This window comes from Mesoplodon bidens, assembly GCF_964165515.1.
Source record: "Mesoplodon bidens genome assembly, chromosome: 18".
NCBI classification, from domain to species: domain Eukaryota; kingdom Metazoa; phylum Chordata; class Mammalia; order Artiodactyla; family Ziphiidae; genus Mesoplodon; species Mesoplodon bidens.
The window spans coordinates 16,509,653-16,533,529 of record NC_138175.1 but is presented as its reverse complement, the minus strand read 5'-3'; the positions used below and the strand labels follow the sequence as shown (position 1 = coordinate 16,533,529).

The following is a 23,877-nucleotide window of genomic DNA, read 5'->3' as shown; positions in this document are numbered from 1 at the left end:
AAAATGGGGGGATTTGGTACTTTTCGGACCTTGAGGGCAAAAGCCAGCTAGAGCAGTGACTGCCCCTCTTAGAAAGGACATGTGCTTTTTAGGTCGCCAGGGTGGGTCCCTGTCACAGGTGTACCTTACACCTGGCCAGCTCGCTCACCTATGTTCCCTGTTGGTCCTTGTAGGTATGTGCTTTCTGGGGTCACTCTGTGTACACATTACCACAGAAACTCTATTGCAGTGGTTCTCAAAGGGGCCGATTTTCCCTTCCCCTCGTCCCAGAGGGACATGTGACAATGTCTGGAGACACTTCTGATTATCATAACTTGGGGGGAGATACTACCGGGATCTGGTGGGTGGAGGCCAGGGGTGCGGCGAAGCCTCCTACAGTGAGCAGGACAGCCTCCCACCCCCATAAAGAACTGTTCAGCCCAAGGCATCGGTAGTGCCAAGGTCAAGAGACCCTGCCCTCTTTTCTTCCTCTCGTTCTCCTGATCAGGAGCCTACAGTGGCTCCTTGATACCTGGCATTTTCCACCTGCCTGCGAGGACTTGGGAGCCCTGTGGCCCTGAGCCCAGCCCCTCCCGCTCGGCCCGCTTGCCCCATTCAAGCTCCCAGGGTTGGGGCTGCGCTGCACGGTGCCGCCGCCTCTGGCCTCAGGCTCCTGCCTGCCCTTGACCTTTTGTCCACTTTTTCATCAAATGTTTGAGGACGTCTCCAGTGTTCTGGGTGCTGGCGCCCCTGCGGTGGGGGAAGGGAGCCATCCTTGTCTTCATGGAGCTTATACTCTCTCCGCTCCCTAAGTACACGTAATTAGTAAGAAAAATGCAGTGTTTCAAGAGAGGTTAAATGCTGCGGAGAAAAAGCCGAGCAGGGGAAGAGGGAGTGCCGTGGAGGACAGCGGTTTGCAGGCGAGGAGGACCTCGGGAGGGGACGACGTGAGAGCAGAGGCTGGAGGGGGTAAGTGATGGAGAGAGTTCTGGACGGGGAGAAGCTCCTGCAGAAATCCCGCGTGGAGCGCACCTGGCATGTCTGGGGGGTTGGAAGGAGGCCCACGCGGCTGGAGTGGGTGTGGGAAGGGGACGGGGTACATCCTGTAGGGCCTCGGAGGCCACTGCGAGGCTTTCCCCTCTGCTCTGAGCCGGATGGCCGTTTCGGGGGGATTTGTCCGCAGGAGTGACGTGACCAGGCCGCCACTGGACAGGCTCCCTCTGGCAGCCGTGCTGGGCAGAGGGTGGGAGCACGGAGACCAGAGGGAGATAATTGCAGCCAGCTGGGCAAGAGGCGGCTCTGGCCAGGGCCCTTGCGGCGCAGGGGTGCAAAGTGGTGTGTTAGTGCCCTGTGGCTGCCAGAGTGAAGACTCACAAGCCGAGTGGCTCACAACAGCAGAAGTTTGTTTTTTCACGGTTCTGGAGGCTCCAAGTCTGAGATCAAGGTGTCAGCAGGGCCGTGTGGCCCCTCTGAAGGCTTAGCCAAGGGTCCTTCCTAGCTTCCATTGGATGCCAGCAGTCCTTGGCATTCCTTGGCTGGTAGCTGAGTGCCTCTAATTTCTGCCTCCGTCTTCACATGGCCTTCTTTCCTGTGTGTCCTCTTCCGTTCTGAGGGCACCAGTCATTGGATTTGGGACCCACCCTCATCCAGTATGACCTCTACTTAATCATACCTGCAAAGAGCCGATTTCCAAATAAGGACACATTCTGAGGTTCTGGGTGGACATGAAATTTTGAGGGACACTGTAAGCGGTCACCGTTTGAATGTATGTTGAAGGTGGGGTGTGGGGCAGGAGAGGAGGAGTCAGGGATGCCTTGAGTGACTGGAGGGACGGCTGTGAGCTTGGCCAGGCCCCTCGCCCTGGAGCCGCAAGCTCCACCCGCGGGGTTGCGTCTTTCCTCGTGGCTCTGAGCCCCATCGATGTTTTATTGAGCTACTACATGTGCACTCGGCGTCACTGTTTAGGCCCCTGAGTTAGCCACTCAAGTATTAAACTGTTTAATTCTAAATAAATTCTAAATAGAAGGGAGAAGGTGTCACATCTGTCTGAGGAAAACGGGAAAGGAATTTAAGAGGCTTTATTTTTCAAAGCCCTGGAGCCTGTGTCCATTCCACTAATCCCCACAGTTGTTCTGTAAGGTATGCAGGGTGGGGACAGGTCATCTTTTTTGGAAAAACCGAGAGGCTAAGTGTCTTAAGAGGATCACCTAGCAGTTGGTTCAGATCTGACTTTGAACTCCAGAGGGCAGGCAGGGCATCAAGTGGAAGAGTGTTGGGGGCATGGAGTGGGGGTGGATCGTAGGGAGACGGTCTCTGCTCCCTGCCCCACGCCTCACCCCAGGATGGCTCAGAATCCAGACAGAGGGAGGCCTCAGAACCACCTGAGTGCGTGATGGGGACTCAGCCTCTGAGGGCCTGTATGAGGAAGGGAACCACGAGCTGTACTCCTCTTGAGATGAGCGGGCTTTTCCATGGTTGGCAGAGTGTGTAGAGAAGAAGGACAGATCAAGACGAGCTTCTGGCCAGAAACTGTTTCATGTAGGAACCAGACATGCTGCAGGCAGTGCTCACGATTGGTTTGTTGGCTGGTATACAGGCGACCCTACCAGGAGAATGTCTTGTGCTCTCAAAGGCTCTGGTGTTTGAGAAACCAGGGACTGGATTTGTGCTCTGCTTTCACCTAACTGTGTGACCTTGGGAAAGTTACTTGGACTCCCTGGACCTCGATTTCCTTGTGGGCAAAACAGAATCGGTGCTAGTACCCATCTCACAGGTTGTCAGGAGAATGGAACCAAGTGTGCAGGTAGAATGTTTACCGTAGTTCCTGGTGCATAAAGCTATAGGTGTTAATGGTGCAGTTACACGTCATGCTTTGTAATGTTGTCCCCACTTTTAGCTAGATAGAATAAGAAAGAAAAGGACCAATGACCGTGCCTGTGACTCCCTAACCTAACCCTTAAACTAGTCAGCATTTGAATGGAAAAATGTCTAGCCCATGTAGGACATCGAAGAATCACTGAGTCGAACCGAGCATTGGAGGTCTGAACTGATCAGTGCCACTTGATTTCAGTTTCGATAACTTTATTGCCGAGTTCTGGTTGACAAGTGCTGCCAAAGTCAGCACGGTGGGTCTGGCCTGGGCGGCTGGTTTCTCAGTGGTTTATTCCATGTGTTCTACGTTTCCCACTTCCTGTGTGTTTCAGAAGGTGTTCCATACGGTGAGGCCATTCCTGGCCCTTCCGGGCTGTGTGGGGAATGTTTCTCTTGCCAAATTTAAGATGGAGACCTTTTATTTTGAAACTCCTTGTAAGAAATCAGAACTGTGTCTTTATTTTTTCATAGAACGATAGCAATGTCGGGCCTCTTTATGGTTTCCCTGGGCAATCTAATCTCCCTTTGATCTGATCTGAAATTTGGTCTCGATCACCAGGGAAATGTTCTTCCAATGTCAAGTTTTCGTATGTGGGTCATTATATTTATTTAAACAAACTTTAAAATAAAGTTTCCTGACATCTCTGTAGAGTAATCGGGGTGCTGGTGCCTCTCGTACTGGTGACAGTGGCCTTTCCCACGTTTCTGGGGTGTCCTCTTTCTTTCTCTTATGTGCTCAGCTCTCAGACCAAGAATGTGAAGGGTCCGTGTGAGATGTTGCAGGGTAAAGTGGATTTTGTCTTGCCGTGATGATAAGGAGTGGTGACAGTCAATTCCCATGGAATGTCTGCGGCTCTTTCGCAAGGTTAAAGAGCTCGGTTTCCGACCCAAGCAGAGTTGGAACGTACATTTTTTTTTAAGTGTTTATGCCCCGCCAGGAAGGGCAGACAGCCCGCTCATTTTTCTTACCAGTGGACTAAACAAATAAGCAGTCCCAGTTGTGGGTAGATGGAGGGAGAGATCTTGAAAAGGCTGTAGAGAGAGGGGATGGGGTGGGTGAACCTGAGCATGCTATGAGAACCGGGTGCGGGGGCAGGGGGGCGGGGGCAGAGGAATCTCTCAAGGAACTGGGTCAAGCCTTGGATCCAGCAGTTGCTTCCTGCTAGTAGTGATGACTCACCCTCTCCAGGTTCATGCCCTTTAGAGCAGGAAGGTCTACACAAGGAAAATGTTAACCTGAGGGCGCAGATGCAGGCAGTGTGAGCAGTCGCCCGGGGTCAGTTCAGGTTTGGACAGGAAAGTGCTGTGGCCTCCATGCTGCAGTGAGGCTGGGAGGGGCCCGGCATGGGGGAGGGGGTCTGGGCAGAGGCTTCAGGTGGGCACACTGGTGGGGAAGGGTGTGTGTGTGTTTAGACGTGGTGGGAGGGTGGCAGTGGCCGATCAACCACACAGCTCGTGCACATGCGTGTGCGCACGCGCGCACACACACACACACGTGCTGGTGCTGATTGAAGATTCCAAGGCCCCTCTGGGGCTTAGTGTTGTGCCTGAGGGCCACTTTCCTGGGTCTTTAAAGATCAAGTGGGAGTGAGGCAGACGTTTACCAGCTGCATTGGGCCACTTCCCAAGATCAACTGGCCACAAGATCCTTGCCTCATAGGGATCGCTTTCTAAAGTCACAAGCGGATTGAACCCCAACCCTGACGGGAGACAGGATGAGAAAGTGCCAGATGTATTACTGTTTTGCCCTCATGTCCAGTGACGGTGTTCGGGACTCTTGGGTGACGCATCTGAAGAAATGTAGTTACGAGAGCGTGATCACGTAGAGCGCTAGGTCTCCTGGGTGCGTGTTCCTGGGAAGCTCGGTCAGAGTGTTCGTGGAGCCAGAAACTTGGGCACCAGCAGTGGGGCACAAGCAAAGCTGGATGCTGAGTTAGTTTGGGGTTGGCTTGAGGAGGATAACCTTTGAATGAGAAGAATTGTAGCTTTGGGGATAAAATCATGGCAGAGGAGGATCGGGGAGTTCAGCGCTTAGAATTTACGGAGACTGGCTTCTGTCTTCAAGGGAAAGAGCGCCTTCAGACTGAGAATGTGACAGTACACACCAAGCGAGGGTTGACTTAGCTCAGGAGCCCCTAAAACCTTCAATTAAAGGAAATTCTCATCATTTATTGCCTAAAGTCAACTTTTAAAATAAGATTAAAACTCATGAAAACATAGGTCTTGCCTCCCCAACCCCCTTAAAAAACCCCAGGATTTTCTGGCTAAAATGGGGAAATCCTTCCCAGAAAAGAAGGAAGTAAAAGTAGGGGCAAAAGGAGGGTCCTAAGAACTGGATGGGAGCTCCGTGCTGGCAGCAGGAGTCTTGGCCTGGTGGGCTCACGGACCACCTCATCCGCAGCCCATAGGACAGTCCCTGGCACACCAGAGCCACTCGGATATTTGAGTGCATGGGTGGGCCGCTCCCTAGACAGGCTCCGACTGGGGGATGCTAAGCTGGAAAGGCTCTTTGTGTGGGACCACGATTCCTAGCACCCTGGAATCAAAGAAGTCAGCTACAGATCAGAGAGCCTGAGGGTAGTGTGTTGAACAGAAGAGAAGGCAGTCTTGAGACATGAGGGCAGCCAAGCCATAGGTGGGGAGCCCAGGGAAGCGCAGTGGAGAAAAGTATCAGCAAAGCTTTGGTGGCGTGGCGAGGGGAACCTTTGGGATGGGGACAATTTGGAGCACTTTCAGATATTCCTTCTAAGTATTCCTGTGGCCAATGGAGGATATTTCCTGGGACATCTTCTCATACCCGCCTCCCTGAATAAAAACAAAATCAAGACGCCCACCCACACTCCCGTTACTCCCAGCGTAAAAGAACCCAAACCATGTCTTGAGATCACAGCTAGTTGCCCATCCAGCCTTCGGTATTCCTTTGTCATTTTTAAGGGCGCTTTAAAGCAAAAGAAGTATCCATCTAACTCTCTGGGGAGTTGAAATTGGGTAGGGTCCCAAGTGAGCTCATACTGTAGCGGAGAGATTCCGCCCCAGAGCTATCCTGCCCTCGCCAGGGCGTGATCCCACATCCGTGGGCGGCACAGAGAACATGCTTGGTTCACGTAGAGGTTACAGAGTGGCTGTAAATGGACATTCGTATAGAAGAAGAGGAAATTACTGGAGTCAGAGCTCTGGTGCAAGGGCTTTAAAAGAAGGCCATCAATTAGTCATAAGAGCTAAGGAAGATGGGATTCTATTTCTAGGGCTGGTTTATTTTGAGGGGGGCATCAGAAGAAGCAGTAGATAAAGAAAGAGAAACTGGTCAAGTAGCATAAAGATTTTGAATCTTGGGCCAATTAGACACCAGTTTTCCCAGAATTCACCTTCTCTTGGACTTTGAATATTCGAAGCTGCGTCTTTGTTAAGCAGAGGCTGAATGAGAATCCTTTGTGGAAGACAGGGTGAATTTTTTTTTTTTTTGACTACTTCACCTTGTTTCAAGTAGCTCCTTGTACATGTGCACTGAAATCGCATGTTGAAATCCCACTGAGGAAGCCTAGTTACCCTGACCCTAAACATTATAACACAATACTTCCTTCACGTTACCTGTTAAACAAAAAGGAGATGGGCTAGACTGGGAGAGAGTAAACAACTTGGAGGATTGGGAGAATTAAGTAGTATATGGGTGTGGAGGGTTAAGGGGAAGGAAGGTCTAACTTGTGGTTGAAAGCAAGCCCAGGTAGACTGGAGTAGGAAGACCTTGGTGGGATCCTGCTTTGCAAAGTCAGTGAGAAGAATGTTCTTTGTGTGGAGGCCAAGGTGGATCACAGATGCCTTTCACTGCTCTGCAGTGGGATAGCCTCCACTCCCCACGTGTGGCCGGTCTTTGTGTGTCATGTTCTTCAAGGCGCCAGGCCTCGATTTGGTCAACAGTGGCCTGTACCTGTGTAGTGTGTAAAACCCAGTCCTGGAAAGCTGGCGCCTGAAGAGGTGTTGGGCAGCTGGGGCCGGCCAGCAGCCAGCTTCTGATGTGTTGGCTGCCTGGCACACGCCTCTCAGGTGCTGGCGAGATGGCGAGATCCAGTGGCCCCAGGCTACCACTGAGGTGGGCAGGACGCCGCCACCTTCCCGAGCCTCCCTCCTCTCTTTGTCTTCATGAGCCCAGTGGGCACGGGCCTGGGCTTTCCAAGGCTTCACGCTGGCTGCCTGGCATCAAGGTGGGACTTCAGGCCGGCCCACTTGTGGGATCCGTTGGGCGGGGTTGGCTTGGCCTGGCTTCTGTCCGTTTGATAAAAGGAACTTTGGACCTGGGGATTCTTCCCTGTAGATTTTTTTTTTTTTAGTCCAGTATCTTCTATTAGATAAAATCAAAATATCGTACACATATAGTCTTGTTTTAACTACCGTTTTCCTATTGTTCTCATGGTTTATTGTGGATATTTATGAATCTCAAATACAGTAGGCTAGGATGGGAGTTTTTTCCTTCTAATGCTAAGATGTTCCACCGAGCACTACCCTCAAGTCATAACCCTTGCTTATGGCATCGGGGGCCTTTGGTTCTCATTTTTGGTGATGGAGAAAGAGAGGATTCAGCTGACTCTTCAGGTCCAGAGAGGAAGGTTTTGTGGATCCCAGTGAGGATGACTCATCCTTGAAGTTCAAGGGCATTCTTGGTTCTGTGGGTTTATTGTCACAGTCCCCTTTCTCCAGAAGGGGCGTATTAGTTTCCTATTGATGTCATTGCAAATTATCGGTACTGCAAACTTCATGGCTTAAAACAACATCAGTTGATCGTCTTACTGTCCTGGAGTCCAGAGTCCAAAATCAGTTTCAGTGAGCTGAAGTCAAGGTGTTGGCAAGGCTGGTTTCATCTGGAGGCTCTGAGGAGAGAACCTGTTTCCTTGCATTTTCTAGATTCTGGAAGCTGCCCCTGTCCTTGGCTCACGACCCTTTCCTCACATCACACCACCTGTTGCTTCCATCATCACATCTACTTCAGTCTGACTCTGAACTTCTCCTGCATCCTTGTTATAGGGACCCCTGTTATTACATGCGCCACCCCCATCATCCAGGATGATCTTGATCCCATCTACAAAGTCTTATTTGCCATTTAGGGTAACACATTCACAGGTTCCAGGTATGAGGACAGAGACATCGTTGTTTTTTTTTTGTTGTTGTTGTTGTTTTTTCTGTACGTGGACCTCTCACTGTTGTGGCCTCTCCCGTTGTGGAGCACAGGCTCCGGACGCGCAGGCTCAGCAGCCATGGCTCACGGGCCCAGCCGCTCCGCGGCATGTGGGATCTTCCCGGACCAGGGCACGAACCCGCGTCCCCTGCCTCGGCAGGTGGACTCTCAACCACTGCGCCACCAGGGAAGCCTGGAGAGAGACATCTTGGTGGTGCTATTAGGTGGCCCACCACAGGGGTTCTTGGAGGAGTCGGTGCAGTCAGCAAAGAAGGAAAAGCCGACATGGACCCGGGTGGAGCTAGATGGTAAAGTTTAACCAAGTATCCCTGTGGAAACTGAAGCAAAGGATGCCTGTTCTGGCAAAGGAGGTTCCCTGGGGAATGAGGGGGAGGCTTTGTGGTGAAATTTGTTAGCTTCTCTCCTCGCCAAATAATGTGATATTGTTTTGTTAGATTGCGGTCAGGCGCCAAGGGTAGTATTTGTGAGAGAGTTCATAGAGGGTTCTTGAGGAAGAATCCTAGAGATGCACAATGAAGAGCAGAGGTCAGGGGAGCCCGACAACACTGCGAGGTCAATCGCAGGGTACAGTAGGCAGCGGGGGTGGGTGGGATAGAGGACTCCCACCCGCCTGTGTTTCTTGCACAGCTCCTCAGGCTGGGTGCCTCCCCTACATGAGTGCCAGGTCTGTGGCCTGTCGTTCCTGTGTGCTCGGGTGGTGTGCCTAGTCACTGGACCATGGCTTTCTTGGCAGCCTCAGAAGGAAGCATGTTCATAGAATGGGGACATGTTTCTAGAACCACCATGGATACATTTTCTGCTAGAAGTGATAGTGCAAATGGGGCTTCATTCCCTGGCCAGCCCCTGGTGGTATTAGATTGAACTATGTGGAATTGCTCTTTTTGTATTACATTAGAGTGATTAAATGTCACTGTGGAGGAAGGTGTTAGGTTCTAGGTAAAGATCTTAAAGGAGCAGTTTTGAAACAGGTGTAGGTAATTAGGTGCCCAGATCATGTCATACGTGCCAGGACCTCAAAAACTCGAGGTCAGAATGGTTTCTCTGACATCCCTCTTTTTAATATCCAATTGCCAAGATTGAGAAATAAGTGGCTTCACCCGAGCTCCAAGGAGGACTTACGGGATGGAGGCCAGTTGCTGCCCTAGCACGTGGCCGCCGTCAGACATCTGCCATGGGCTTGGGCCGTGACCCGGTACGGAGGTGGGTGGAGCTGAGATGGTGACACCAATGCATCGTGGGGCTAAACGGGAGTCCAGGGCTCTCCGGCTACTGTTGGTTGTACCTGTTCCACCAGATGGGTGGTGTTGGAGAACTGAGTTCGAGTCCTCAGTCTGCGGTGGCTTCAAAGCGTAGTTGAGAAGACTGCTCCTTCAGGCGCCTCTAGTTTTAAGTGGCGGTGACGTTTGGTTGTAGCTTGAATGTGCCTGATGAGCTAATAGCATGCCTCTCTCTGAAGAGAGTGTTTCAGTCGTGGTGGAAGAGCACACTCCTCAGGCCTAGACAGCAGCAGCTGGCTTCTACTCCTTGATAGAATCTCACCTGGTGCCGCTGGAATTCGTATGAAACACCCAAAAAGGGCAGCCCACCAAATCGAGTTGAAGGGTGTCTTAATTCTCCTCGCATCATCCCAGCATTATTTTGGGGGGTTAGCTTAAACCTTAAAACTCCATCAGGGGGACTTGTGACATTGAAATGCTGTGTGTTAGCCAGAGAGTCTATGACTTGATTTTAATGACTCCTTATTTTGTGTGTGTGCCAGACAGCCTGCCCGTGGAGGGAGTGGTTTCCAAAGACAGACACGGAGTGTTCGGCCAAGTTGAGACTCCTGGCTGCCAGCTCCGTCCTTTTATGAGGTGTCTAGAGTCAGTCCCCCTGAGAGGAGGAGGCTGAGATGAGGTAACCTGGCTCCGCAGGTCAGCAGGGGAGGTCCTGCTTTGAGGCGATGCGCGGGCAGTCTGATAACGCAGCATTTTCGCTTTAATGCATCTTAAATGTGGATTATACTATTAATTACTGCTGGACAAAAAGGGATTCGTGCAGCTGGCCTGCTTTCCCCCCTATGCACTTTTACACTTCCCCTGTGCTCGGAACGGCCAAAGGGCAGTAGGTTTTCCTGTCATCTGTCTTTTGTTTTAGCAGCAATGGCTGCTGAGCCTCCTGTGCTCACCAAGTCAAAAGGGGGTGAATGGGGCACCGTGCAAAGTCCTGAACTCCATTTTGGTACAGGGGTGGTCGATGGAGGTGGGGCTCTTTCCTTCTCTGGAGCTGGGTGTTCTTCACCAGGCTCTGTGGTTGTCTGTCTGGTTGGCTTGTCCTCAGGAGGGAGAGCCTCTTAGCTGTCAGAGGGCCTTGCCCAGTGCTCCCTTCCCACGAGGCTGTGCCTCCATGGGTGCTGTCAGTGGAAGTCCCAAGGTGCTGTGTCCTCTTATGAATTTCTTAAATGGTCCAGGAAAGTATAGAGGATGGCTGTGACTTCTGCTGGCCTCCTCTAGTCCCACTGCCAGGATGGAGATCTTAGTAGCCAGCAATGAGCTCATACCTTGTAATTTGAGACACTCTGAATTCCTAAGTCTTGGTTGTACCATCTTATGCTTGTATAAAATGGTATAGATTTTAAGTGATCTATGATTACATTTTATTTTTTCCCCATATTCAGGCTAGTATACTCATTTTTCATCCATATGGAATGAATTTTTTTTAAATAGATGAGGCATTAAATAACAACATCTCAGTAATAATACTCCCCGGAGTACATAACGTAGTAGTGTTTGCAATTACACACAGTGTAATCTGTTGTGTATGCAGGCGTGTGGGCTTTCTATTTACTGGCATCCTTCATTATATGGTAACATAATATACAGAATTTCCCAGTTGCAGAAATTAGAAAGTGGAAAACAGATTTCTTCAACATAAATTGGAAAACTGAGTTACAGAGTTGGGTTTCTTTTCTTTTCTTTTTTCTTTCTTTTTTTTTTTTTAACTTGGTATTGCAAAGTTTGTGGGAAACGAGTTGACAGTGGCATAATGCTTAAAATCATCACTTAATTGAATTAATTTGGGATTTAAATTCATTTTAAGTAATAAGACTGCAACAACCAAGATGCGCAATATGGGGCATTCCTACCTACAATGGGAAAGCCGTGGTGGGGAGGTCGAGGAAGCTGGGAAGTCTGCTGTCTTCTTGGCTGTACATTCAGGAATTTCAGGTTTCAAAATGGTAGCCTGATTGAAACCTGACTAAACGTTTTTTCTTTCTTTCTTTCTTTCTTTTTTTTTTTTTGGTACTTTCTTTGCCTTGAAGCTCTTAATTCTTCTGAACTTGGAGATTTCAGAATTAGAGATCATTTTTTTTCTCTTCCCTTTTCTAGCCCCAGATGTTTATCATCTTGGAGCCAAGTCTCGCTTAATAAAACCAATCTCTAAATTTCATCAAAGTATGGAAATTTACTTGGTTATATACTTAGTATATCTGGGATGGTTTCATTCCATTTATTGAGAGATGGCTTTGCTTTTTAAATTAATTTTTAAAGAGGCAATACCTGCTCATAATATTTTCAGAAGATACAGAAGAGAGTTCCTTTTCCCTCTCTTCCTGTGCTGCCTGCCCCTCAATCACTCAGTTCCCCAGAATCACCTGCTGTTATATCCCTTCTATAACACATATACTTGGATACAGCCATCACAGCATTATATAAGTAGTTTTGTTTTTTTTTTAACTAAGCATTAAGTGGTGTTTTCTGCTTAAAAGTTTTTTCCCCCTTGCCAGAGTTTCTTCATCTTCTTTCAGAGATGTTTTTATCCTCTGTAGAATACTTAATATTAAAAATACTAATGAAATCCAGTTACTTGAAAATTAAGAAATATTCTCCTGAATCACCTGAGTCAAAGAGGAAGTACTGTTACAGAATCATTAGGAAATACTGAGAACTGTGTATCTAAATGTATGGGTTGTTACCAAAGTTTTATTCAGGGGTGTGTTCATAGCTTTAAATCCTTTCATTATTAAATAAGAGAAAATGAAAATAAATGAATTAAGTATTCAACTTAAAGTTGGAAAGAATAAAACAAGCCTAATAAGATGGAACTTATGACAGTGAATTAAAAAACAGACGAAAACATTGAAGTGATCAATCTAAGAGCTATTTATTTGGGGAAAAGTCAAGGAAATAGACTAAACCACTATAATGTCTAAGAAGAGAGAAAATAAAATAAACTAAAAGTGAGTTGACGTGATAGAAAAAAGGAGTAACAAATTAAAAGTTATATTTGAAATAATTATTTTATAATATAAAAATAAAATATAGTAGCTTAAAATACAGCAACTTTGAAAATCTCAGTTGACATGTCTGTTCTAGATGAATCAGAAGTCTGAGTCTTTAAACTAGGAACTAGGGAAGAAACTAAGCATTAAAAAAAAAAAAAAAACTTCCAAAGAGGGCTCTGGATGCATGCAGTTTAATGGATGAATTCTTTTAAACTTTGGGGGACAAAATAATTAATTGTTCAATAAACTGTTTCAGAATATAGAAAAAGAAATAAAGCATCCCAGTTGGTTTTACAAAGCTAGCACAGCTCTGGGAACCAACATCATTACAAAGATTACACAAAAATAAGGCTGAAGATTGAGCTCAGGCACAAGTATAGATGCAAAAATGCCAACTAAAACAGTCACAGCTTGAATTCCACAGTATTTTAAAAGAATCATGACCACACAGGGTTTATCCCAGAAATGTAAGAGGGGCTTAAGATTAGAATGTCTGTTCTCCAAATACATGGTGTAAGTAGAACAAAGAAGAAAAACGTATATCCAAAAAGGCATTTGGTAGTTCTCTATTCTTATTTCTAGTTTGCTGAGAAATTTTTAAAAAAACTTTGCTACAAAGGGATTGCATTAATTCAGTGAAGAAACCAGCAGCTCCGACAGTTGGAGACTTAATGGTGAACCAAAAGGAAATTGGGGATAAACAAAGATTGCCCATTGTACTCATTTCTTTTTCTTGCCTTATTGCATTGGCCAGGATATACAAACCAAAGTCAAACAATGTTTAAAAAGAAACAATGAAAATTATTTGCAGGTGTTACTGTCTTCCTAAAATAACCCAAGACACATTTACATGGAATTAAGTACAGAGTTCCGTTACAAAGTAAAATTTCAAAAATCATTAGCTTTCTCGTATACCAGGAAAACTCGGTTGGAATATATTAGAGACCACTCAGTGGAATGGAATCAGATAGAAATGTGTCTGGGAAAGGTAGCATTTCAAATAAGTGAGAGGAATTAAAATAATAACAGCTCACATTTTCCAGTACTTCTAAGTGCCAGGTGTTATGTTAAACACTTTTACATGAACTCATCTAATTTTCACAAGAATAGTATGAGTTGGACACTACATATAGTTCCTTTTCATAGATGAGGAAACTGAGGTTCAGAGAGTTGAAGTAGCTTACCCAGTTACGCAGACTTGAACACTGATCTGATTGGCAACAGAACCAGTGGCCTTCATCACTGTGCTTTACTGTCTCTAGTATTATGCAATTATGTAGTAAATAATTATAAGACAGTTAGATAAACAAATAGGGAAAACTTAAACTGGAGCCATTCTTCACAGTGTATGTTACCATACATTCTGCATGAATTAGAGAGGTATAGGTAAAACTTAAATCACAAAAGAGCTGGAAGAAAGTATAGGTGAATATTAATCTGAATATGGGGCAGGGAGGGATATTAGGCCTGACTCTTCTAGTGAAGAAATCATAACGGAAAAGACTGATTTACTACATTTAAAAAAGTTCTTTATGCTGGTCACTAATAGTATATTTAAAGGCATATGACAAACTGGGAAAAGATATTGATGACACATGTAATTGACAAAGTTTGTCCTAAATATCCTTAATATATAAAGAGCTCTTAAAATCAATGATAGAAAAATATAAGAGAAAAATGAGCAGAGGATACAAAATGAGCAAAGAATACAAATGGACAACTTATATAAAGAATGTATTCAGATTGCCCATTTGAAGAACCAAATGATAGCTCATTGGTTTAACTTATTTGTTTACTAGCAAGATTGAGCTTTCTTGGTTTTTTTCAACCAAGATTGTTTTTATAGAGCGAATACCCCGTTATGATGAGGGAGTGGAAAAATCGGTGTGCCCTTTCTGGAGGGTAGTTTGGCAGTGTATGTCAAAAAGCTTTAAAATAAGATTTATTTAAATTTGTAGCTTGTCTCACCATGAATTACTGATTCTTCTTACTCTGTCCTTTCTTTTCTACCATAGCTTATTTTGCCTAATAAAATACTAAATAGTACTATTTAGTATTATTAAAATAACTTTTTAAATTAAACTTAAATAATTTTTAAGTTTATTACCCTTGATTGTCTCCCCCGCTAGAATACAAGCTTCACAAGAAGCAGAGATCTTTGTTTTTTCACAAATTTATCCCTAATGTCTAGAATAGGACTGGTGATCCAGTACCTTCATGCGTCATAAAGAAATCACCAATTGTGCAAGAGGAATTTATAAATAAAGATTTTCATTACAGACATTTATAATACTGAAAAATAGCAACCATCTACATCTCTCACAGGGGATTGATTTAAACTGTGGTGCATCCATATGGCAGATTCTTATGTGGTTCTTTTAAAGCTCCTGTCTCATGGTTAGGAATGTGGGAAAACAGTGATGTTAAATTACATGAAAGGAGGCTGTGTGTACTATAGGACTTCAATTTAATTTAAAAATATGCATAAGGGAGAGATTGAAGGATACCTATAACAATATTAACTTGAGTGGTTACATCCAGGTGGTAGAAGTACAGGCTCCTTTTTTTTTTTTTTAATTGATAATCACCTTTAATGTAAATAGAATAAATGCTCCAACCAAAAGACACAGACTGACTGACTGGATACAAAACAAGACCCGTATATATGCCGTCCACAAGAGGCCCACCCCAGACCCAGGGACACCCACGGACCGAAAGCGAGGGTAATGAAAAATATATTCCATGCAAATGGAAACCAGAAGAAAGCCACAGCAACAATTTTCATATCAGACAAAATAGACTTCAAAATAAAGACTATTGGGCTTTCCTGGTGGCGCAGTGGTTGAGAGTCTGCCTGCCGTTGCAGGAGACAAGGTTTCATGTCCCTGTCCGGGAAGATCCCACATGCTGCAGAGCGGCTGGGCCTGTGAACCATGGCCGCTGAGCCTGCGCGTTCAGAGCCTGTGCTCCACAATGGGAGAGGCCCGCGTACTCTTCCTGACTTCTGGTGGTTGCCAGCAATCCTTGGTTCTCATTGGCTTGTAGACACATCACTCTAATCTTTGCCTCTGAGAAGCCGTTATCCCTGTGTGTGTCCAGGCTCCTTTTAGTAATTGGTTTTCTGAACCCTGAGTGGTGAATATCTGTTACTTTCATAATAAAAAATACGTATGTCTAAAAGTTAGTGAGAATGTAGGATCGCTTGAATTCTACTGGTCTCTGGCTATGTCTAGAAATATTTTGGAGATTATTCAATCTTGCGAATTAGCAAAAGCCTAATTTTTAAAAAGTCAGCAATAATGCTTCACAAAATGTCCGTAGGCTACTCTGTCTTAATTATTTATGATCTTAACTGTAAGTGTCTAGAGTATGTGTTTGTAAAAACAGTGGAAGTCTTAGTGATGTGCAAGCTCGTGGAGTCCTGGAGATGCAAGAACACCTCTGCCTATTCAGCTTTCTTGACTGAAATGTTGCGTTGTCTTCCTGATGTGTCACAGACTTTCAAAGTACACTTAGATTGCACTTCAGTGTGAGCTGAGGATGAGGATTTTCAACTCCTACGTTAACCAAGGGGCAAACGGTCTACCTGTTGTGACCCTTCACTGTGTGGAAGGACCTTGGGGGATATGCATAGGAGAAGCTTCCAGGTTAGAGGGGAAATGTCAAGTGGGGGCCAGCTGCCACAGAATGTTAACAGTGGTGCCAAAAAGAGAAGACCAGGGTTCCTGATGACTTTTCTTAGCCAGCAAATGAGAAGTATGTTCAGTATGTTTGGGCTGAAGTTTCCCAGATCCCTAAGAGTCACATGCTATCTTGGCCAGCATTCGAGTTCCATCTCTGCTGCTTTATGACTGTGAGTCTCAGTTTCTTTATCTGTAAAAGGAGAAGGTCATGTTAGCTCCTCTCTTCTCTGTGCGTTCAGATCTGCATTCTGAAGGAATCCCGTGTCTTTTTACATTAAAGCATGTATTTTAGGTATGTATGTGTCATCTGTGGTGATGGAGGGGCCCAGTGACTATTGTCATTTCCTAGCTCTGTGGGCCCAGAAGTGAGCTTGATAGCTGAAGCTGCGTGGTGAGGGGAAAATGCCTTTCAAGGATCAGTCTAGCCTAAGTGAGAATCCCAGCTCTGCCACATACTGGCCAAAACTTTCTCCTTTTCATTTGTAACATGGAGGATATATTCGTCGTCTACTGCTGCATAACAAATTACCCCTGAACTTAGTGGCTTAAAACAACAAACAGTTATTATCTCACAGGTTCTGTGGCTCAGAAATCTGGGTGTGGCTTAGCCGGACCCTGTGCCTCCAGATCTCTTGTGAGGCAGCCGTGAAAATGTCCACCAGGGCTATACTCTCATCTGAAGGCTTGGCTGGGGAAGGACCTGGGTCTGAGCTCATTAATTTGTTTGTTGACAGGATTCAGTTCCTCGTGGGCTGTTCGACTGGGGGCCTCTATTCTTGTTGGCTAGGGGATGCCCTCAGTTTCTGGCCACATGGGCCTCTCCTTAGAGCAGCACACAACATGGCACTTGGCTTCTGTTAGGGAGAGCATGGAGTGTATGGAAGACAGAAGCTACAGTGTCTCCGTAACCTCATCTTGGAAGTGACCTCTTGGTAGCCTGTTGGTTAGAGGTACGTCACTGTGAACAGCCCACACTGAAGGGGAGGGGGCTACACAAGGCTATGAATACCAGGAGGTGAGATCAGAGGGGCCTGCCCACCAGGAGCTGTAAGGACTAAGAGTGGAGGTGGTCTTTTAAAGTGTCAGGATGTCTTAGGCGCTCAGAGTTAGCTCCTACCCCCATCCCTAACCCTTGTTTAAGAACTGCTTTTCTTAAGGATAGTCTGTGAGGTTGAGTGGAGTAGGTTAAAATGGGGCGGGTAGTCTCATTACACGATCTGATGTCCGTTCACCGTCTTCTTACACTGAAGCCTTGAAGTGTCTGTTGGCCAGTCTGTTAGACCCATGACTCCTCATCCCACGTCTGCTGGTTGTGGCATGTCTAGCGTAATTTGAGAGGGAAGTGAGTGTTTGGCTGATGAAAAGTCCAGTGTGTGTTTCCGTGGCTTAGGCAGCTATTTGGGGGAACGCCCGGGAGCTCTCTGGGAGCCCGTGGGTCAAAACAGAACAGCCCTCCGAGGCTGCCCCTTTTTGTGTCTGAATGCCACCACCTCTGGAGTCGAGGAGGTCTGCCTGGCACCCCCTCTGGGTAAGGGACACTCCAGTGGGTTGAGCTTGGGTGCCAGACATTGCCACAGCCCTAGGAAATGAGTAAGAGAAAAAAATCCAAAGCAGAGACCTCCCCCTAGAACAAGCTGAGCTTTGTGCAGAACAGGCTCCAAATATGAAAAGACCATTGTTCCCGGATGGCTTTTTAATTAATGCTCACCACTCACACCCATCAGCTTGCCAAGAAGAGCCGCCTCCTTCCTTCCTCTCCCCTCGTGCTCGTCCCCTGCTCCTCTTCCCAGGGCCTTGGGGTGGACAGGTTGAGAGATCCTTGGGGGTGGGAGGATGCCAAGAGCAGCGTGGACAGAGAGTGTTCCCCTGTTTCCTCCTGCCTGGCTTAGAGGGGGAGCCCTCCACCTGTTGGAGAGCAGCCCTCTGCGTTTCCAGGTTCAGGAGCCAGGCTCGTCCCCTGGGGGCTCCTGGAACAAGTCCCGGCCTCTGCCATTCCACTCCTTCCTCCCAAGCTTCACGTGCACCTTCTCTTGCCCGAAGCAAGAGCAGCGAGCCAGAAGTGAACTGTTTTTTGTATGTTTCAGTTTTCTCCTGGTGATCCTGCTCTGAGAGCTGAATCTGGATGGATGAGCCTGCAAAGAGCCTTTAGCTTTCTAGTAGTGCTTTCTGGATCAAACCCTCTCCTCCTCTGGATAGGGCGGATGTAAATGCAGGGAAAGGGGCTGATTTGGGAGACGAGAATTCTACCGTCGCACTGCCAATGCCTTAAGGGGCCGATTTGGGAGTTGCTGCGGGGGCAGTGCGTCTGGTGGCTCAGCGGAACCCCCTCCCCACCCTCCGTTCCAGCCCTGGCACTGGGAGGCGTGCTGGCCCAGACCTGACTTGCATTGTGATGAGAATCCACGCAGGCCGGGCGCCCTGTTGGGGCACAGCGCTCAGGACAGATGCGTCACCTCTGAGCTGTGGTACTTGAAGTAGCTCTGTGCTGCTCCTGCACAGATCTGTTACCAAGTTTTCTGGTTAACAGTTGCTGAGAACACGGCCTCAACGTTTTATCTTCTGTGGAAAATTGTCCTTCTGTTTACAGGCAATTCCCAACCTGTGGATTTGTCCCGTGCCTATTTATGCCTTAGGATTCCACAGACATGCCCTCAGTCGATGATTCTGCATAATTTTGTATCTATGGTGTATACACATCTTGTGCAACCAGGGCAGAAATAATTCAGTGTGATCTTGAGTTAGAAGTGGGGTCTGTCCTAGCGCAGAACACATCAACAAGGAACCATCGATGTGGGCACCAAAGAGTTAAATACACGTCACCGGGAAGATGGTGAATTTGCAAGTTACAGGGTTACGAGGATTTTAAATTAGGGAACCCCAGGGGTTTACTTGAATGGTGGACAAGCCCTGGAGAGAAGATCTGATTGACCAGATAAGTTGTACACGATTCCTTGAAAATCTGTTCACTCCAGTCCCAGCCAGCTTAAACTTCTTGACATGTCACCCAAATGTAATTGTAAATGCCGTGGGAAAGAATCTTGAGTAGGGGTGAGTTCTGTGAGGTCTGAGACTGGGAAAAACAAGTATGAATTATTACAGTGAGGCCAGATTAGAGTTCTGTTTTAGGTTCTCATCAGCAGAGGATGGCGATGCTTTTGAGATTCCTGCAGTATGGTAGCCACCAGCCACATGTGACTACTGGGCGCTTGACATGTGGCTGGTCTGCATTGAGCTGTGCTGTAAGTAAACACACACAGGTTCGCAAGGCTTAGTATGAGAACAAGGGGGGAGATAGCTTAGTAACATTTAGATGAATTGCATTGGAAATATTTTATTTTATTTATTTATTTTTGGCTGTACCACACGGCTTGCGGGATCTTAGTTCCCCAACCAGGGATTGAACCCGTGCCCCCTTCAGTGGAATCGCGGAGTCCTAACCACTAGACCGCCGGGGAAGTCCCTGGAAATGATTTTTTAGACATACTGGTATTAAATAAGACATATTTCAGTTAATTTTACCTGTTTGTTTTTTCCCCTTTTTTTAACATTGCTACTAGGAAATTTAAAATTACACATGCAGCTCCCATTTTAGATGAGGGATTTAGATGAAGGATGGCTAAACAAGGGAGACCCAGAGATATGCTGGTTTTGGTTTCAGGTCAGTGAACTTTGGGGAAAGTCAAGTCTGGCTTCAGTTGGGAGTACTGTGACTAATGCCACGGGAGACCATCTGTGTTTGCTTTTGGGGTGAACCCGTCCTAGTCAGAAATTCATTTAGACTGTGTCCTCCTGGCTGTGGTCGGACTGTGAAGGGATAAGGCAGATGCTGTGGCCGGGAGAACGAGTCGCCCCAAGTACCCGGGGAGGCCTGAGTGCCATGAGATGCGCAGAGGCTATGGGCCTTAAGCATGGCAAGCCCTCGGGGAGGTGGGGGAGGAGGATTACTCAGGAGCAGCCCTCCAGGGTACAGAGTGCTTGCTCAGTGGTGAGACCTTTAAGGGAAGACGGCTATTGCTCAAACGAACCTCTGGACCCTCTGAATCCAATCGTTTCAGTTGACACAGGCCCACGGGCAAGACAGCACCAATTAATTCTTCGGTGGTATTAAGATCTTACCCCACAGTCATGGATGGGAGTCCCAGAGCAGTTCCACATACAGCCTGTTTGTGAAGCTGTGCCTTTGTATAAAGCAAAGCTAGATTCCTGTTGGTGATTTCCTTTCTCAGCATGGTTGTGGAGGGTCCCTTCTGGAGCAGGGCCCAACAGTTCTCTTTCTGTAGCACCAGGTCTTGTCCTCCTGCACGGAGGGAGCCCGGGAGGCTTTCTCGCTGACAAGGAATGTCCAGCCTCGCTATTGGCTTTTCCCAGCTGAGGGGTCAAGGGTTCACCATCCCAGTTGTCAGTAGTCATATCTAGAGGGCTCGCAAAACGAGATTGACCTTAAGCTGCTTTTAAGTTTGTCTTTCTTGTGATCCTGCATCCAGAGTACTGGTCAAACCAGTCCGTATCTGGCTGATGATTATCAATAAAGTAAACTTAACTCTGTGGCCAGAAACAGTTTCGAGCATCTGGCAGCTTAGATTTACCCGGTGAAGCTGCTGCCGTAGTGACTGAGGTTTGCATTTCACGGAGGGCAGTGCCTGTACGAGTGAGAAGTCGGGGCCATTTCTGCACAGAGAGGGGGGACCAAAACCCGCAGCCCTCCTGTAGACTCACAGCCAGTTCCGAGTCTTTCACTGGGTTGGTCTCTTTTCATAGAGAGTCGACGGATAGTTGTTCGCATATTGGTGCTTGAGAATGAATGGGTAACCGTGTGGGCTGTCGGTTCCTACCCTTTATTGAGAACCTGTGTGCTGCTGGCTGGTGGTCTGCACACACTGTTTGCAGAAGGTAAAAAGCCACAGTCCCTGCCTGCCAGGAAACCATGTCTAGTTGGACTAATAATTATCCACACAAAGTATTATGTTCAGTTAAGGGCACAGGAGAAGCAGAAGAACCTGTGAATAAATATGCATAGTGAAGAGGAAGGCAAGGATAGCACAGTGCCTCTTGAACAGAAAATTGAGAAATTCCAGAGCCTAGGGCTCTGGTGGCTGGAATAATATCAGTGTTTATTTGCATTTTCAGTTTGCACTGTTCTCAAATGTGCCCATTGACCCTCTTAACAATCTCGGAGGTCCCTTACTCTGACCAAGAAAGACATTCCTGGTATTTGCTGGTGAGCTGCTGAGGCCCCTGTGAAGTTATGTGATTCACCCAAGGTTATGCAGCTCAGGAGCATCAGGACTCCACGTGGGGTTGGGGGCTGATTCTTGTGTTTTTGCTGCACACCACGCCTCATCCCTCGCCTACAGTTTCCGCAGAATTTTGGAGAGCTCCGAAGGCTGACTGGTAGCCTCTGTGTGTTTCACATGAGAGGAATATGGGGGCTGGCCTTGGGGAGAAGAATATGACAGCTGTATTTGTGAGTGCGATCGGAGGGTCAGAAAAGGTGTCCATCAGAGAGGTTTGTGCCAGTGGTTTAATTTCCTTTATTTCAGGACTGGAAGTTATTTAAATTACTTTATAGACTTCCTGTTTCCTTGCAAGAGCTCATTAAGTCCAGGCTGAACTGCGCCTTGCTGTAATGGAGTGCCTGGACCCGCAGTTCCCATTCCGTCCTCTGGGGGCCCCATGTTGGCGAGGACGGGCTGAGGTTGGAGGAGAGTCGGGGCAGCCCAACCCTTTTACTAGACATCCAGTTATGACTTGACTGACATGGGTGGTCTTCCTCAAGGATGAAGAATTACCCGGCACTCTGGACTCTATAGACTACTTTCTGGACTTGTCCATTTCACCATTATGTTATGGAGAAGAGGGAGGCCTGTCTCATCTGGCCATAGGACCTTGCCTCCATTTCTGGTGATTAGATGTGATGTTAGAAGCTGATGTGTGTGCAGTAAGGCTGAGGATTTCCCTGGCGATCAGGAACACGAGGCGGCGTAAGTGTGGATTACCTTAGCGATCTCTCTGTTACTCGATGGAAAAGGGTTTCTGACAGGGATTCCAGAATCGCACTCCAGCTTTTGAACCCTGCTGAAAGGCAACTCTTGAGGAGATGTGTATTTGATTAGATGATTTACCTTTAAACTTGCCAAGAAAATAATTTGAGGTGACCAGGAAACACCCCTTGGCCCTTGTGCATCTATAACTGCTCCATCATGGGGAAAGCTGCCCCTACATTCAGGGCTGAGTTTGTGGGCAGAGTGCTAATCAGGAATTAAAAAACAGGTGTTAGGATGGAGCATAAATGGTGTCAACGTCTAGAAGCTGTCGCCGGCTCCTTTTGTGGACCAGCTGTGATGGAGAGAACCGTGCTGCTTACCTCCATGCACCTGGGGAAAGGTAGGGAAGGTGGAGATGGGATGGGCTGCCACATCCAGGCCTTCCTCGACTCAATGCATTTTATTTCTTGGTTTGAAGTTGTGTTCTGCATTATATATCCTTTTGGTACTCAGTACATACTCCGTTTCAGCAGTTCCAGAAGGTCTATGTGGGAATCCCACACCTGGGAGTTGGGGAGGGGCATCTTTCGTTACTAACAGCCAGACAAGAATCTTTCTAAAAGGGGAGGTAATGCAGCGACTTAAAGGTAACCCGAGTCCGACTTGCATGCCTAAGTGCATGCTGTCTTAAATATTCATTTACGACGTTAAGGTTTGTAATTTCTTCATGAGGCATTTTAAAATAATAAAGATGACCTGGTAGGCAAAATTCACTGGTATTTTCTAAAAGCTTTTGATAAGGTTCCTCATAAAAGATCAAGAGAACAAAACCTCAGTGTGGCGAGAAGTCCTTGTTGTGGATTAAAGAATGGTTAAGTCATAGGGAACAGCAGAATTCTGGAGGAGACCCACTGCTTGGCACGGGGAGGGGTTAATAGAGGGGTGTCTTGAGTCTGTCGCTGGGGTCGGAGTTATTAAGTGTATTAATTGTTTGGAGAAGGAAATGGAGGGGGAATTGGTGCAGTCGGCTGCTGCTACCCTGGTTTTTGTCACTGGTTTCAACTCGGAGAGTCTATACTGCCTTGAATCTACTGGGGGGTGAGGCGGTGCAGGGTCAGAGGAAATGAAGTTTGCGGAAGCCTGTGACGTAACTCAGATCAGCAGAAAGTCTAGTCCACACGGAAGAGCTGCGGTGCCCCGTGAAGTCGCTGCCTCTGCTGAGGAAAGAGGTCCAGGAGTTATCACGGGCAACAGCAGTTCAGTGATGTGGCTTTTTTCGTACAGAGCAGATAGAGGATATGGGGATGGGGTGGAGTTGGAAAATAAAGGGTTTCCTTTATTTTTGTGCTGTCGGGTGTCTTACTGTCCTGGTGTATAGGAAGGAGGGACACTTTTTCAGTCTTTCTGACCATGGTATCTTTTGTGCAGTTAGGTTTCTTTTTAGAGTCACAGTAAGGGCAGTCCGCTGTCCGTGGACATGCTGCCTCTTGAGTTCTCGGTGGGGACTCTGCATGCTACTCTGAAACACGTTACATACGCTTGCAGGCTGCTAGTGGGGTCGGCCCGTTGGACAGGTCTGGTTGAATTACCAAATCTGAGCACATGATCATGCAGAAAACCCTTAGGGCAGGCTACCAGCCTGGCACCTTGAATATTCTTCAGTTTGAGGGGGGGCACCTAAAGATTCTAAGTCTGAGCGGTGCGCTTGTGGGAGTGAGTGCGTGCAAGCCAGCGGTGGAGCTGCCCTGTGCATCCTGCCTTTTTGCATTTCTTTTTGCTGCCTCGTTAAGGCTACTTGCTGTGTTCCTTCTGTGGCTGAAATGAAAGTTTCTTGTGCAGGGCCATTGGCCTCCAGAGCTGGTGCTTTCCTGAATGGGCTCTTCCAGGCAGGCCATGGATTTCTTTCTT

General features: G+C 47.1%; 1 protein-coding gene across 8 annotated transcripts in view; it reads left to right on the top strand.

The window, feature by feature from the left end:
- ZFHX3 (zinc finger homeobox 3) overlaps positions 1–23,877 on the top strand; it is a 257,266-nt gene that overhangs the window by 33,258 nt on the left and 200,131 nt on the right. The window contains exon 2 of one of the 8 annotated variants that reach the window (XM_081215223.1): positions 9,798–9,934. The exons of 6 other annotated variants lie outside the window; for them this stretch is intronic. The gene's annotated coding sequence lies outside the window, so the exon portion shown is untranslated. Of the gene's footprint in view, positions 1–9,568; positions 9,935–23,877 lie in introns of those variants that run through there. One more of the 8 variants, XM_081215222.1, reaches the window with a different exon arrangement.